The following is a 14,796-nucleotide window of genomic DNA, read 5'->3' on the forward strand; positions in this document are numbered from 1 at the left end:
GCCTAGCCTTTAATGGCTGAACTATCTCTCCAGCACAACAGGCTATGTTGTGAGAAACCATGCACAGGTGTTGAGAACTGAGTTCTGGTCCAGTGCAAGAGCACTGAGCTTGAGCCACTTCTTCAACCTAATTTTCACGTATTTTAGTGTATGGAATATATAATATTCATTTATTTAGGTGAATTATTTAAACTCAGTCAATTTTTATTAAGTTAAAGGCTTACATATTCCCAAAATTAAAATCAGAAAATAATTCAAATAAAGACATCTGGAAACTGGAGGTGAAGGAAATCTTACTATGAAGGTTTGGAAGTTTAGCAGCATTGCCACATGTGGTACATGGAAATAAATATTAAGTGTATATAATAAACTTCACAATATACTTAAAAACCTTTCCAGACAGTGTATTGAAAATGCCAGTGAGCTTTTTCTTGGCACTCATGATGAAATGTGAGGTAAAGGAAAGACTTTGGTTAAATGCAAGTTGACAAATCTCAACTAGCAGAGGCATTTTCCTCATGTTCTCTCCACTATATTTTTGACACAGGAGGACTTCTTGCTGAACTTGAAGCTTGACAGATTTGCCTAGACTGGTTGGCCAATGAGCATCAGGGATCTTCCTGACTCCTTCCTACTCTCTGGGGTTACAGTTCTGGGGTTACAGATGCAAGGTGTACCTGTCTTTTTACACAATTGTTGGAGATAAGAATTCAGGCCCTTGTTCTCATGCCATAAACATGCCATCAAACCAGCAGTCACCACAGCCTCTTCTCTTCCCTTTGAATAGAAGTTCAACAATAATCTCTTTGTTCCACTGCCATAACCAAGGTTTACCTGCATCATTCTGCTCAGCAAGCAGATGCATAACCCACCTGCTGGATCACATTTCTCCACTTGTGCAGACTCAAGAATGAATTTGAGAAATCTCTGCTGATTTACAACATCCGACATCATTTATAGGATCATAGTGCACACTAAGCCATTGCTGTAATAGAAGGAAGAATTACAGTTTCGATGTTTTATGTGTTTGAGGCTTTGAATTACTGTAACTAGAATAAACTGCAGCAGATTGTTCTGTCCATTTAGGCTGCAGAAATCTCTCTCATCCTATATGTTTTTCTACAGTGTGATAGTGTTACTCTTCCTGGGAACTCCATTTGACTGGAGATATGGTTTCTGAAGTTAGGTTGCAGAAAAGGAGTAGAGCCTGCTATGTCTGGGGTTCATGATCTTAGAACTCACTCCATCTGTTCTGCAAAGAAACATGAAACTACAAGGAGAGGTTAGTGGTAAATATTTCACACACAGATACAAATGAAACAACAGCTGAGGCCCACTCAACAGTGAGTAAGCTAATTCCAGACATGTGAACAATTGAGTGCTTAGATGCCACTAGCAAATCAATCATTTCCAGTCTCAAGTCTTTGAACTAAGACCTCCCCCAAGGTATTGTAGAGAAGAAACAAGTTGTTATTGCACTTCTTGGTTGTGTATCTTTCTCAGAAACCAGGAGAGAGTATTGAATGATGACCATGGGTTTCAGCTACATTTAGGAGATTTTTATGAAGCTCTTAATGACAGCTATGTAAATGGTTTACAGAATCAATGCTACTTTTTATGACTCATATTTAGTATTTATACAAGGAACCTGGCCTTATCATCACACACTGAATAGAGTTTTCTTTAAATTAACCAACATATAGTGATTCATATAATATTCTTTGCTTTCAGTTTGGTCGAACAATTTATTTATTTATTTGGGTTAATCAAAACATGTTCATTGAAGAGTCACTGTACATTATGTTAGATTCCCAATAACAATGGAAAACCAAATTATCTCTGCTTGCTACTAATCAACCTAGTGGGGGATTTAGACACATAAGTTCAATAATTACGCTATGGAAAGTACTTTATACAGTGAGTGCTATAATAATATACAGATGATACATTGAGACCATGGATGAGGCAACTAACACAACTTGGCAGGAGGGCTTTCTGGATGGAGTTGTTCCCAGAGAACTGAGCTATTTTCTGCTCCATATTTTCTGTAAATCTAGCTCCTTCTTTCTTCACTCAACATCTTGTTTCCTAGTGTCTTAAAGGCCCACAGCTGAGATATTCTTCTCTTTTTGAAGTCAAATATTCTGATTCATAGTCAATACATATTTGCAGACATTTACTCACCATTATATACAGACCAATCCTGGAGAGAGATATTTACCTTTAATGCTTGGGAGATCCCTAGGAAGACAAAGATGGAGGGCCACTTCCCATCTAGATACTCAAGTCTAGTTAAGTCAGGAAATGCTAAATAACATAATTTGATCTTCATACTTTGATAAATATATTTTCGTAATCACTCTGAGAAAGTCACTTCATGTTTGGTGTGATACCCTGTCTCTTTCAAATAACCATCCTTCAGGCTTAGAGTTGCTTATACAAGTTGATACACAAGGTTGACTCAGGGGAATAATTACATAGTCTCTTCAGGATAGCGGAGACATTTGTGGAGGACATGGCAATGTCCTATGTATACATAAAATGATCTTAAATTCGAGGCACAGAATTTACGTAGAGCTAGTCCAAAGCCTTACAAACCCCTTATCCTGTTTTTAGAGAAGTGGCTGGGAAACACTGAGAACAAAGTCCCTTTTCTCTGGCAAGGATGGTAACTGCTACCTGAAAGATCATACCTAAATTACACACCAAAGATGACTAGCTTGAGATCTATATTCATTGACTTTTTATAAGTTGAATGTATTGAATGGTACCTTTAATAAATCTACATCAGTGGTAACATGTAAAAGATGTGTTGATGGGATAAATGCTCCCCACAAACCTTCTGAGTAATAAAGCCTGTCCAAGAGACTTCTTCATCTTTCTTGGCTTTGGTATTTACTAGGAGTATGTGTGGGGGAGGGGGACAGATCTCTTGAGATTTTCCAGTTTTACTTAACCAGTTTGTTGGCTAGCCTTGTCCAGTTTTTAGAAAAGTTATTTGAGGACTTAATGGTGAGAAGGTATCATCACCTTATCTTTCTGAGAACTGCACAGAGAACAAAGGACTTGAAAATCTTTTCAGTAGAGTAGCAAAGGCATAGAAGAGCATGCTCACAGATATGAGAGGTAATGCTATATGCTTGCATCCAAACACCATAAAATTGTATCCATGGGCACCCAGCGTACCAATAATAAATTGCTTGACAAACAGTTGTTTATTATAAATTTTCAACTTTTTATTCAAATGCCTTCGGTTTCATTAAATTAAACATAAAGATAGGGATCCACAGCTGAAGATGAATATTTCAGTGTGAATCTTATGGACATAAAATAAATTTAGTGCTTTTACATTCCTATTAGCATATTTTAAGTCTTGCCTCAGGAAAGTGCTTGCGTGGCAGTGAGCTGAACTCACTGTAACTTTTGATTTTCAGTTCATTTCAGGAAACATATGGGAATCCATCAGAGGACTTTTCAAAGCTGTGGGTGGAAGGAGAAATTTCTTGCTTGAACTTGGGAGGATTTCTAGGGCTCAGTGTTTTCCAATATGAGCCATGAAACATAGGATGCTGTGATTTGTCTCACAGTACTTCTGCTTCTAGTTTACATAAATTCCTTTCCAGTTGAATTTCTTCCACAACAATCTCCAGTGAGCATCATTTGCTGGAAGGACAGCAGATGATATTCTTTTCTTTATCTATATCTAGTTGGCTATACTGTTGGAAGTGTTACACTCTAAAAGGCTAATGGATCCTGGCCTTAACCTCTGTTCCAACATCATCATCTTGACCTCCAGGTATTTATTAATATTTGATATTGTGTACACTGACATCCATAAATCAACATGTCTAAAACAGACTCTTGGTTCTCCAAGCCCTCATAGCTATCTTTTCCATGTCAATCAGTAGCATCACTTCAACTTGAACCCCCCCCCACCAGGGTTATCTCAAGGACCTATCTTCCTTTTTTTCCCCCACAAATAATCTATCACACAGCCCTAATGGATCTGCTTCAAATATAGCAAAGGAGTTATTGAGAATTATATTTAAATAATACATCACAAGATCAAGTAAACTGAAAAACATTTAACTAAGAAGCTACAGGGCTTCTCATGGATAATAGGAACTTTGCCTGGGGTCCATGCCCTTGAACTGTCACAGAACTCTCTGGCTCCTGCGTAGCAAATTAGAAGGAGTTTGTGAAATGGGCATATGAGGTTTCTGCTTCTGTGAAGATGGAAAAGACGTTTCTTTTATTAAGGACAATAACCCCCATAGATAGTATATGTGTAACATATATGAACTTTGAAATGTGTAGAGTGGAAAGTTGGCTGATGGGATTTCAAGACTCATTAAATGACATTATGGGGGAGTTTGTGGGTTTTTCTTTTACCTCAGATACCCTACACTTGGAATTGAAAATGTTATAACTTGAAAATGTCAACACTGACTCAAAACAAAACAAAGCAAAGCAAAATGAAGCAAATATCTTCTTTCTCTGGCTCATATACCTAGGAAAGGGTAACCTGGAAGGATGGATGACTTTGGAAAATAGTGATGGTATTTTACACATACTTCTCAGAAAATTCTTTTATCAAGCTATCAAGGGCTGGTGGTTGTATGGGAATTTAAATACCCATCTTAGCCTAAAGCTCTACCAAAGTATTGATGGAGAAGCCAAGTTAGGACTCTTCTCTGCCGGGGGTCAGAATATTGAGCACAAGGTTTTGGTAAGACTTCCACCTTCATCCAGTGGTCATGATATGATTTTTCCTTTCTTTTCAGGAGGAAATAGAGAAGTTCTATTAAAATCACATTTTAATTCAATGGCCAGGAATAGTTAGACCAAACAACTAGAATCCTGTACAATTTCAAAATCAGTGGTATTGCTTTTAGTTAATGAGAGCACGCAATCATGTAAAATCACTTAAAGAAAAAAAAATACTTTAGTAGAAAGTAAAACAGCGCATAACTTGAATGATGGAAACAATAAAACACTGATAGATGAAGACATTGAAATCATGAAGAACTAAGTTAATGCAGAGACATTGTGTATTCATGGACTGAAGCATGCAGCATAGGTAAAGATACCAGTTCTCACACCAATGAAAAGATTTTACTCATTTTCCAAGATAACCTAAGTCTGATTTAGGAAGATGTACAAATTATCTTAAAGTGTATATGAAAAATAGTGGATTCAAAGTGGCCAAACCAATTAAAATATCGAAATAAGAGAAATCTGCTTTTGTATAGCTTACTGTGACATTGATATACTATCTATGATAATTAATGTTATATAGTGTAGTGGATGGGTAGACAAAAATCACTGAAATAGAATAGATTTCCACAAAATAAGCCCATAAATGTACTCACAACCAATGTTTGAGTTATGTGTGAAATAAATTTGAGGGAGAAAGATAACATTTTCCCCATTTTTTTAAAATTTAATTTGAAACAAGCTTGTTTAACTTGTCAATCCCAGTTCCTTCTCCCTTCCTTCATCCTCTGCTCCCTCAATCCCTTATCCCATTCCCTTTCTGCTCCTCAGGGAGTATGATGCCTTCCATGGGGAGTCTTCAAAGTCTGTCATATCATTTGGAGCAGGACCTAGGCCCTCCCCTGTGTGTCTAGGCTGAGAGAGTATCCCTCTATGTGGAATAGGTTCCTGAAGTCCAGTCGTGCACTAGGGATACATATTCAGTCCCTTAACTGACACCCACGTTCAAGGTGTCTGGGTCGGTCCTATGCTGGTTTCCCAGCTATCAGTCTAGTGTCCATGACTCCCACTTGTTCAGGTCAGCTGTTTCTCTTTGTTTCTCCAACCTGGTCTTGAGCCCTTTGCTCATCACTCCTCCCTCCCTGCAACTTGATTCCAGGAGTTTGGCTCAGTGTTTAGCTATAGGTGTCTGCTTCTGCTTCCATCAGCTACTGGATGAAGGCTTTAGGATGGCATATAAGGTAGTTACCAATCTCATTATCAGAGAAGAACATTTAAGGTAGCCTCTCCACCATTGCTTAGATTGTTATTTGGGGTCATCCTTGTAGGTCTCTGGACATTTCCCCAGTGTCATATTTCTCTTTAAACCTATAATAGCTTCCTCTATTATGGTATCTCTTTTCTTGCTCTCCTCTATTCTTCCCCCAACTCAATCTTCCTGCTCTCTCATGTTCTCCTCTCCCCTCCCCTTCTCCCTTTCTTTTCTTTTTCTCCTTACTCCCTCTCCCCTTCTGCCATGCTCTAAATTTCCTCAGGATATTTGTCCATTTCCCCTTCTCTGGGGGACCATGTATGTCTCTCTTGGGGTTTTCCTTGTTTCCTAGCTTTCCTGGTGGTATGGACTATAAGCTGATACTCCTTTGCTCTATGTCTAAAATCCATATATGAGTGAGAACATACCATGTTTGTCTTCTTGTGACTGGGTTACCTCACTCAGGATGGTTTCTTCCAGTTTCATCCATTTGCCTGCAAAATTTCAAGATTCCAAGTATTACTCCATTGTGTTCAACTATGTTCATAACAGCATTATTTGTAATAGTCAGAATCTGGAAAAAATCTAGATGCCACTCAACCAAAGATTGGATAAAGAAAATGTGGTATATATACACAATGGTATATTACTTAGTGGAAAGATAACATTTTCAATCAAACACTGGCATAATTTTATAACTACACAAATAATAACTGTCTTATTTTTAAACAAATTTAATTGCAATAAATAACAGATAAATATAAACTGTGAATGACAACAGTCAGACCCACTTTTGGACAAATTTTTCAAGATCTAGGTTTAGGTAAGGAGTTCTTAGCATTGGTATTACAACATTATTCATAAAATAAAACTGTAACATACTGAAACTCCCCAAAATTGTGAACTTTTGCTCTGAAAAGAAGCTGAAAAGGAAAAGATACAGATTGAAATGAAATTATTATAAATCACATGTTATCAAAAAGTTATATATAAGTAAATAAAGACGTTAAAAGTCTCAAATGTGAAACAAAAATCCAAATAAATAAAGGGTAAAGAACATTATTTTTGGGAAGGGTACTCAGATCTCAAAAAGCCCAAGAAGAGATGTCCATTATCATTAGACTAGGGAATACAAAATAAATATCCAGAGCCACCAGCACACATTTTAGAAATGTCTAAAGGAAAATAATAACACAAATTACAGTGACGATATGGAAAATTTGGGTTATTCATTAAATTCTGGGGGGTGGGATGTAGAATTGTACTGCTATTCAGCAAAGCAAGCAAAGGCTTTCTTAACCCTAAATATGTAAAGCCAATGCAAACCATCAATATATTTGTGCTTATTTACCTTCAGAATTGAAAAAGCATTTTCAAGCAAAAAAATCTGTACATGGGTGCTGATGTAAGTTTTGTTTCTAATTGTCCTACATAGATATCCTTCACTTTGAATGACCAAACAGTCTCTAATGTCTGTGTATGAAGGAAACACATTATTGATACATCCAACAATCTGTGTGACTCTGGAGAAAAAAAGTTTAGTGAAAATGATCATCTCAAAAGGCTCCTTACATATGATTCTATTTCTATACCATCCTTGAAACAAATAGAGAGCAAATAAGTGTTACTGGGATATAAGGAGAGGAAATACACAGCCAAGAAAAGCAACCAGAAGAATGTTTATGGTTCTGGAAATATTCTATATTTTCTATATCACTGTCTAAACTACATCTGATGGACACAAAGTCCCTGCTTCCTTACCAGGTTAACTGTCTCACTTTTGCTGGATGCTTGTTATCTCCAGTGTCTAATGCATACTTCCTGGTCTCCCCTAGACCATTTGTTCCATTTAATCTAAGCTCATGTTTAAAGTCAACTCCTCAGCCATCTTTTGTTTTTTTCTGTCATAATTTCCCTATATAGAGTGAGTAGACATGTTTGCATATCCCCAGGCTGACAGTGTGTCTGCTGATAAACCTTTACTACAGCACCCTACCTGTACTTCCCCTCTGCAAGGAGATTCCCATCTGACTGTGTATGTGAATTAGGTGTATTTTGCTTATACCTTTGTCTTCAAGCTATGTATAATCTAGCCTGTATGTTTATAAACAGGCTTCTGAGTGGCTTTTTGCTCATACTCAGCCTTCTGACTCCCTTACCCTCTGTTTTCCTCTGGGTCCTGAGACTGCAGGTGTGCCTTGGAACCTTGGGTCCTGGGGATTGATAAAAACAAAAATCTTTCAGTATCAATTTGTCCATCAATTCTTTAAAGTCACTTTGAGCCCTTAATGAGTCAAGTGTATCAAAATCTTCAATAATGCTAAGTGTGGCTTCCTCAAGTTTATCTAGAATGCATAATTAGTAGTTTATTGTTGGTGTTTACAGGTAGACTGCAATGGCCATGTGTAGAGAAAATTATACTTTGTCTTGATCTTGGTCTCATTACCAGATTTTAGCTTAGATCATAATATGGAATATATATTCAAAAAGATTTCCTTACAAGCTAATTCATTCAAGTGAAATTAGTACATTCACAATACTAGAGTTATGTTTTAAGGCAGTATATTTATACTTTTATAGACTGGAGCTAACCTGGTATGTCTCCTCAAGTATAAGAATATAAGCGAAGTCTAATTTCAGGAAATGATGAAATGAACACATTAGAGTACGCTGTTGGATGAGAGATGAAATGAGTTTTGAAGGAATAGACCCTTTTAGTATTTCTTGAGTTTTCTGATATTGACTTGCCAAAATTGAACTACTGTATAAACCAAGGGTCTCCCAGTGAAATGATCTCTCAGCCTTTGTTCCTTTCATTTTGTTTTACTTTCAAAAAGCCCTTTGGACATCTATCAAAACTACAAAGTGGAAATAGGTTGGCTTCATTTAACACTAAATCCTGCTGCAAAGGCCTTGCATCAAGGTGTTTGCCATTTTACATTCTTCTTATTTTAATAGTCTTTGCAGCTTCAAAACTTAGAGGTGTAGCAAGCTAAAGTCTTCCATTGTAAATCCCTCAGGACCCAATATCTTCAACATTAAAACTTCATTGTAGCATCCAGAGGAATAAAAACTTTCTTTTCTTCTTCTTTCCAGACTTATGAAATCACAATGATTAAATCTGGAAGGCCTTTGGCAACAGACACAGACCCCCTGGCTCTTTAACAGGGTAGAATTCTTTTGGTTTGACTGGCACTGTCTTATGTGCTATTTGTACTTGCAATTTAAAAGGCAAGAAGTGTTCTGATTTTCACTAAAATTTCAGAAGAATAAAAGAAACCATAAAGTGCTTTCCTCAGAGGAAACAATGTCATAAAAGGATACATTATCATTGCTTTAGCATGGTTCCATTTTAGTTATGAATATGGAAGCCTGTGGGATAGAATTTGCTGTTTTCATATAGGGCTAAAGAAACTGCAATTTTAAAGGTGGAATTTGTTATAGACTTTTGAAACAAAATGTGTATAGTTTGACATATGCCACAGGTATTATGCCTAAAAGCTATTCCTTGTATTTTATTGATGTAATCCCCTTCTTTGATGTTTGATATATTTTCTATTGTTGAATTATGAGTTCAGAAATATAGCAATGGTTGCTTTGAATGAAGTATTTCCTACCAACAATTAGGATTTTTAAAAATTTATATGAGTATCATATAATTTATATCATCTTGGTTTAGATTTGTGCAGGTAATGCATTACTTACTATTAAACATTTGACATTTTAAAGTATATGCTCTCTGTATCTTAGCTTAATTGGGGTTTGAAATTATTTGTGTATAATCAGCTGGGTCCAAACCTTTCTCTTGTTGATACTGACCTGGGAGTGGTGGTATCAGAGGTTTCTTAATGACCTTCAAGCTCCAGAAAAGGAGGTTAGTAATTATATTTACATTGTAAGATCTCCATGTCTCTTTAGTTATTAAATTGACCCCTAACTCAACTCCAAATATAATTTATGTCTTCTGTGATAGCTTGCAAACTGTAAATCTTCAAATTCCTTTAGCTGGATTCACATTCTAGTGTTATCTATTTTCAGTTTTGTGATGATGACGTTTGGAGCTGTATGCAATTTAATTGTCAAAACTTGACCATCTAATTTGTTATTGTGCACATTATCAGGCAATTTGTAAGTATTACCATGAAAGGAGTTCTGGCACTGCAGAATCTCCCCCGAAGCTAAAGTTCTCTCAGGAATATACTGTTATATACTTTAACTGTATAAGGGAAAGCATTATTGCATAGGGAGTCCCAGTACAATGACAACAGGACTCAAGAAGTTGCAGTAGTCAGGTATGACAGTAAAACCCTGTGACCTCAGCACTCAGGAGATAGAGGCAGAGGCAGGAGGGATTCTGAAAATTATAAACCAACCTGACCTCTCTGGTAAATTCCAGACCAAGAAAGTATTATAATAAAATCCTGTCTGAGACCATGAAAGAAAACAAAGGCAACAACATTGACAACAAAAAGATGAAAATTATCACTTTAAAAATAATTCTCTGGATGTTGTGTTGTGTTGTAGCCCAGTGTCAACTCTTTTACTTGATGTCAAGTTGAAGAACACTAGAGAAGGAAGTAGCAGTACATATTACCTGGGGCTAGTTAACAAAATGAAGGTACTTTAATTAGTGAAGAGGAAGGAGATAAAAAAAGAAGGTAAAATAACAGTAATGCTATCTGAAAAAGACATAAGGATTCAAACTATTAATTACCTAACAATACATGTATGTCTGTATGTATCTATATAGTTTAAATAAAAGATTTCTATTTTTGTTGACTATGCTGCCCCAAAGAGCCATGGACCATCTATCAAAACCCCCAACACCAGGCACGAGAAGCCCTCTTTTTAGTTGTTGCTCTGGGTTGTCTGAGAGACACCCAAACATTACAGACTATTGCTATTACCCTTGGTTGTCCCCCAGAGGTAGAAAGCAAGTCTGTATTGCCGAAGATGCCATGAACTTTGAACATAGGACCTGGAGGACCTGAGCTGCATCTTCCTTGAAAGTCTTCTCCCTGAGGACTAGCTTCCATGGTACAAGAAGGTGCTAGGCAAGCTTCTAATGGAAGCAAAAACATGAACTTCTCCTTGGATACTTACAGAATTCAATTTGATACTTAAAAGTGTTTTATATAATAATTTTTTTTAATATAAAAGGGTGATCATATCACCTTTGTATAAACTTTAATGTCAGACCTGTGTGATGCATCACTGGTAGAGCACTGACTACATAGTAGACTTCAAAAAATTGATCAGCATCTCTATCAACTCCAGGATTGTGTGGAGAGTGAGTCTGGGGAGTCTATGATAAAACATGGCCTGATCTCAAAAGCACCTTCTCTGTTGACTAAACTGTAATAAGTTGGATGCAAATTGTTGAAACAATTATTTATGGAGAAAATGGTACTTATTTCAGTCATCAAGAAATCACTTTCTTCTCCTTTCCTGAATAATCCTTCAATATCGATGCTGAGTATCATTTTTCTTCCTTTATCTCTTTCCTTCTTGTCATATAGCCAGGTCATCCTCAGATTATGTGACTGAGGATGACTTTGAACATCTGGTTCTCCTGCCTAGGTATGTACCACCACACTGGGTGAGCCAGGCTTCTTCTGTATGCTAGACAAGTACTCTACCAACTCAGCTATATACTCAGCCCATGAGGAAGGATGTTTTTGTCTTTTAATTTATGTCACTATTCTTTTACTGACTCTGTAGGTTCTTCTCTGTGATTTGGGATAGCAGAGGACCAAGATTCCATTCCTTATTCTTTTTTATTCTTTCATTTGAAGTATTTTTTCTCCTTGATACCTGCTTTCCACTATTAGAAAAAAAGGATACACATCATGTAATCATAATGTCAGTAATGACTTATTCATATGTAGGACATTAGAAAAAGCATCCAGGGGACCACAAATGAGACCTTTGCTTTCTCACATGCTTGCTGTATTGATTGGTTAGGTTATCGTAACTGTTCTGAACTTTCAGAATCCAGAAGTTATGACTCATGGTATCTGCCTCAGGTAATGCTTACCTGAGATAACTTCCTCAAAACATTGAGAATAGGTAGGCACCCCATCATGGCCTTTATTGTGTGAAGGCATTGGGTAGACTTAGAGCCTGAGACAGGCAAGTTGTGTTTCAGTGTTGCAATGCACTTGCCCAAACTTCATTTAGTGAAAGTGATAAATAACATAGAAGTATCATGGCATGCTTTTAGGCTTAAGTACTAAACCTCAACTTTTTACTGGTGCTGGGGTGGAGTCATAGAAGAAAGAGTTCTGTAGATGTGGAAATCAGTGTTGCAGGAACACTATCGGGCCTCTGTCCAGGCACATCTGCATTGCTAGAAACTATTCTAATAAGCCCTGTTTATATACTGGCTTTTGTTTTTCCTAGTGTGAAAATATTGAGGTCTTTTGTGTCTATGTTCATTCCTAGATTTTGCCTCTCCTCGGTCTGTATCCACCTATTCTGATTTATTCCCTCCTGGGATTACAATTGGAACTGAGCTGTTTTTGCACTGTAGCTCAGAAATGTCATCTTTACTAAGCCATTGAAATGAAAATCCTATAAAAATTCATATGATGATACATTGACATGTCTCCTTTTCTGAAAGCTGAAAGGATTAAAGAAAATCCACGTGTGAGACATTGATTGCATAGGATTCCTCATTTTCTTTCTTTGATAGTAAATGTAAGTTTCCTGGGCAAGAGAGATGTACTAAAATACTGTGTAAGACCTTGCTATTATTGTGGTTAAGAGATCTGAGTATCGATCCTTTGGATTTAATGTCTTAGAAGCAATAAATGCAATTTGGAAGGTGGGGGAGGTTGATGTAGGAAAGTCATGAGCTTGAGATAAACTATGTGAAGTAGTGTTTACAGGTAGGCCTGGCTGCCTAGGAAGACTTGGTCTCAAAGGAAAGAGGAAGACAAGAGAGGGCAGGAGACAGGGACACGAACACACACACACACACACACACACACACACACTCATGGGAGGTTGCTGAAAATTGCTAGCTATGGGTTATTAACCTGTATTGTTCTTTGTTATTTAAAAAGCAGCTGTAAATGATGGGGTGTCTTCTGTACATATGTTTCTCTTATTAGTTAATGAATAAAGCACTGTGTGGCTAGTGGCCAGGAAAGAAGGGTAGGTTGGGCTACCAGAAGAGGAGAATTCTGGGAAGTCGAGGCAGAAAGCAGGCTGGATGTGAGCCAGGAAAGAGAGGATGAGAGTCAGGTGTTGTCCGATAAGATAAGACCATATAGAAATGCATAGATTCATAGTAATTGGTTAGTAATTATGACAGAGCTAGTAAATAAGAAGCCCAAGCCATTGGCCAACAATTTCATAATTAAAAATAAAAATAAAAATAAAAAGATAAAAAGCAGCTAAACCTGAAGGCTTAGGTTGGCTCCAGAAACTCCCACAACAATGAAACAGGTTTATGTTAAAGGAAATCTCACTGAAACTAGAGTCACATCCTGACATGGTGCTTGTCCTGGTGTGCTACAGTTCTCAAAGATAATCTGCTGGCCTTGATTCACTGAAGGGGCCTCCTTCAGTGTCCCTGTTAGTGTCTATATCAGAAACACATTAAAAAAAAAAAAAGAAAGAATAGAAATCACCAATAGTAGGGTGTGCCTGTATATATGAACAGAATTGTTAAGACTCACTAATGAAGTACTTTGAGAAACTAAGTGTTGTTGCTGGGGAATCAATCATTAAAGGGGTACACAGATTTGGTAGCAACACAGGACAATGTTATGAGCCATCACTGGAACCATGGTAGGGAAGTGAAACTTGATTCCATACATTGGTATTAAAATGAAAGTCAAGAGTATGACTTAAGAGGTGAAAGTGCAATACCAACCGAACCAACTGCATACCAAGGATGCTAAAGAGGTGGTCTAGGGAGACTTTTGACTTAGGTAAACATAGATGAAGATTCTACATCAGTTTTTAAAGATGAATTCAGGATATGTAAACTAGAGAGAAGGGAAAAGGGCAAGGTCATGATACATTCAATACTGAATCTTAAATACTTGTGTAATAATGACATTAACAGGGTCTCATTGTTGAACCAGAAAAGATCATGCCCTTCCAATTTCCACTAAAACCAAAATGTCTGACTCCCTCCCTTCTCTCCTATTATAACTTGTATTTTATTCTGCTTGCCTACTTTTACTATATCGTCTCATTTTTCACACTTCTTCAGTTTCCTGTCCTAGCTCATCCACCCATTCCCCTCCAGGCAGCAGCATCGAGGTCTGTGGTGATGCTCCTGATGTCACCCATAATGGGTAATTTTATATCATCAACTTAATGCCACAGCAACAGTGGCTAGACATGCCCTGCTGCTTAATGCCTCAGATGGACTTAGCAATACACAATGCACACAGTGCAAGCACCAGAAGAATCACACATGCCCCTTTTCTGAAGAAACCTGAAATCTGTTAAGAGAATGATGCAATCATCTCCAACACAGCTTCAGAGCTACACAGCCAGTGTAATACTAGCCAGTTCAAAACTACATTCATCTCAAAGACATCTTTAAACCCTTGTCTTATATATAATTTTTATATATGTATGTCTTATATATAGTTTTTATATAAATTCTAAAGCCTTTGCCTGTATTTTGATTCCATTATGTTTTCAAACATGCCTGAAATGGTCAAAATATTATTAGTGTTTTAAAATAGTCTGATCAGAGGGTAATCAAACTAATTTTGAGACTAAGTCATCCATTATTTTCACAATTTTACAGTCCTTTTTGTTTCCTTTTCTTCCTGATCCTGAATTTGTGTAAAAAAGTAAAT

The 14,796-nt window shown here is 37.0% G+C and overlaps 1 non-coding gene across 1 annotated transcript; it reads left to right on the top strand.

Annotated features, from left to right (window-relative positions):
• Positions 1–13,441: 13,441 nt before the first annotated feature.
• Positions 13,442–13,574, top strand: LOC127227289 (small nucleolar RNA SNORA3/SNORA45 family). The gene has a single exon (XR_007834974.1). It is a non-coding gene; the product is annotated as a small nucleolar RNA SNORA3/SNORA45 family (small nucleolar RNA).
• The last annotated feature ends 1,222 nt before the right edge of the window (positions 13,575–14,796 follow it).

This window comes from Phodopus roborovskii, unplaced genomic scaffold, assembly GCF_943737965.1.
Source record: "Phodopus roborovskii unplaced genomic scaffold, PHOROB, whole genome shotgun sequence".
Taxonomy (NCBI): domain Eukaryota; kingdom Metazoa; phylum Chordata; class Mammalia; order Rodentia; family Cricetidae; genus Phodopus; species Phodopus roborovskii.